Raw genomic sequence first — 2,896 nt, 5'->3', positions numbered from 1 at the left:
TAGGTCGGCCTGGGGGATGACGAGGCAACTTGGATGGACGAGGCGGACATCCGCAGACAGTTTCCTTTCTTCAGCCTTGAGGACAAGGCTGTTCCGACGGGCGGAGCAATTGATACGGTCAACAGCCTCGGTGGATGGAAGGTGTACACCCGCCGCAAAAAGGGGAAATAGGTTGGAGGCGGCGAGGAAAAGAAGGGAGCCAGCGCAGGGGTTTGAAGAAGTCAGCCACCCAGCTCGGCAAGCAGTTCAGCCGTTTCCTACTTTCATGCATTCCTAGTTTTATGCTTTTTAGTTAAGCTGCGTTTAGTATAAATAAATGTAATTAGGGAGTTCAATTCATCTTGGATAGATCATTTGTAATTGGACGACTTAGTCATAGGCCTCTGCGGAGGAGTGTTCTTCATTATTCTTTTTGCAATACAAGTGATCGAATTCCATTCATTACTCGCCTTACGCTTGACATATCGTAATTCCGTGCACATCTTGTGCTCCCTACCCCTCCCCTCGCCTTTCACTCCTAACATTGTTCTTCATTTTGGTGATGTCTATCTACTTCCATTTGGATCTCATCTTGAAGTCTGTGACGCACAACGTGGCTTCCAGTTGCCTTCCTAGTTATTGGAGTAATGACTGTAAAAAAGAGAAGTATGTGTATAAAGAAGAAACTGGTATATCATAAACAAGACTTAAAACAAAAGAATTCATGATCGTTAGCTGTTATTTCAATTTAAATTTTAATAATATCATTAACAAACCTTTGAAATTCCATACAAGGCCTGTAAATCCAGAAAATTTAGAGTGAAATTAAACCGAAATATGAAGACTGACAGAATGATCATATTACAAATATTAGGAGTTAGGTTTCATAGTTCCAAAAATATGGGTCATGCAGTCGTGCATCAAATTGCAACAAAGTGTACGCCATTAAATCACCAAAAGCGTAATTTTCCTCACAAGAAGCTTGTTCACTGATTGGTGGCCGAATTTGTCCCCTATTTCTCCATTGCCCATTCTCCTGCCTTTGATGATTATCTTGAAATGCACTATGGGAGTTTCGATTGGTAGTTGTTCTTTGAGAACCAGAAGCCGTCACTACCAAAAAAGAAACACTTCATTGATTATTAATGCATTGTAATTGTAAGAGTACCAATTGATAAGAACTAGTCAAGTAGATTAACTAACTTCTATAAGAACACACATTCAACTAACACTCACAGATCCGTAATGCATTTTTAAGTGCATCAGTTACTTTGTAAACTGTTCATTTTCTTGCCATCCATGTTCCTCCATTTCATCCTGCTCTAGATATCCATGATTTAGACTTCTATTTACAGTTGATCTTTGGGATCTGGGAGCCGTTTCTGCAAACAAAAGTTGTAGATGAATACATCAATGAAGAAAATAGCATCACATAACTCGTCTGTATGGCTAAATCTACATAAAAATAATGATAACCCATTAACAAATTCACAAAAAAAAATGGATTAGACCATCTCCTGGAGTAGAGTCCATGAATCCAACATGAAATAACTATTCAGTCCATGATATGTAATAATGTTGGGCCTTTGATGTAGGTATATTATTAACAAATCAAATGAAAGTAAGTTTCATTAAATATCCTTGCATGCCCTCTTTTTTAATACTAGGTGTACATGATATAACTAATCATATCATTGGTAACTGTAACTAAAACATAACCTTGGTTTCGGAGTTCTTCATCATTTTGAATCTCATGTTCTTCATTTAGATTCGTTTCTTCCAGCCCGCGAAACCCACTTTGGTTTCTAGTTGTTCCCCGAGTTGTATGAACCGCCACTGATTCAAAAAAGAATTAAATAAAGTAGTCTAGTATACGCTATGAAATTTAAGCTCAACTACTGCTAGTGAACCTTTCCCGATAGCAGCTTGTGGCTGCAGTTGTTGCTGATTGTCCATCATTTGCAGCCTATCAAGAATCCCAGAACGGACCGTACGACTGGCAGTTGCACTTCGAGTACTACGAGCCATTACTATAAAAGGAAACAAGATGAATAATTAGTGCACTAAGTTTGAAAAGGCAAGCAAAACTCTACCTTATAAGTAACAAATTAAACCAATACCCAGTAGTTTAATACATATAAATAATTAACCTTGCTTTTGAATTGGCTGTTGACTGACTTCCAAGTCTGGTTCTTGTTCGTTTTGTTGATGCTCATGCTCCTCTGTGATACAAGATTTGATCTTCTTTTCTTCACTGCTGGTTTTGATCTTTTTGCTACTGGTTTCCGAGTCTTGGGTGCCATCACTTTCAAGGGAAATGTAGGTTTTTTAGCAAAGATACAATGATCACAGCATTAGCAGGCCACAACTCTTCTCTTGCTAAATGTACCATCAAAACAACATGCAATGAAATTAATTTATCCAAAAACTTAACTCTCCTACGGAATTACATTTGAATTAATAAGCAGAATCGTATTATCAAGTTAAATAACTAATCAGACACTTGCAATTTCAACTTTTTTTGACAAAGTAACAAGTAAACCACGAGTCAAAGAAATTGAAAATTAGGGGCCAAAATTGATCGGAAATCAGTAAGACGAATACATAAAAACTAAATGGAGCAGAGGAAAAGCGAATTATATACCTCGAATTTCAAGAAATCTCTGAAATATTTAGAAGACAGAGAGCTTCTGGGAAGCTACCTAGAGCTTCTTCATCGGCTTATTTCCCAAATTAGCCAGTAAAATGAATTAGCTCCCCGATTCAACTCTATGCTTGATTGATTGAAGCAAAGCTTGTCTAGGTTTTGTTGGGTCCCAAACGATCGGAATGATTTTTGGAGCGACTGTACCACGACACAATCCTATAACGACGCCGTATCGACGATGTGGCTAATGCATTATTTCATCCAGAAGAA

General features: G+C 37.9%; 1 long non-coding RNA gene across 2 annotated transcripts; it reads right to left on the bottom strand.

Annotated features, from left to right (window-relative positions):
- Positions 1-361: 361 nt before the first annotated feature.
- Positions 362-2,896, bottom strand: LOC121801530. 2 transcript variants are annotated; one of them, XR_006050595.1, is made up of 7 exons: positions 2,624-2,896; positions 2,130-2,284; positions 1,890-2,009; positions 1,699-1,815; positions 1,216-1,361; positions 955-1,092; positions 362-630 (listed from the first exon to the last, which is right to left on the bottom strand). It is a non-coding gene; the product is annotated as an uncharacterized LOC121801530 (long non-coding RNA). The 2 variants fall into 2 exon arrangements; XR_006050594.1 differs by lacking the exon at positions 362-630 and having other exon boundaries at positions 687-1,092; positions 2,624-2,895.

This window comes from Salvia splendens, chromosome 4 (genome assembly GCF_004379255.2).
Source record: "Salvia splendens isolate huo1 chromosome 4, SspV2, whole genome shotgun sequence".
NCBI classification, from domain to species: domain Eukaryota; kingdom Viridiplantae; phylum Streptophyta; class Magnoliopsida; order Lamiales; family Lamiaceae; genus Salvia; species Salvia splendens.
Note: the sequence above shows the minus strand (reverse complement) of the source record. Positions and strands in the feature narration are given on the sequence as shown.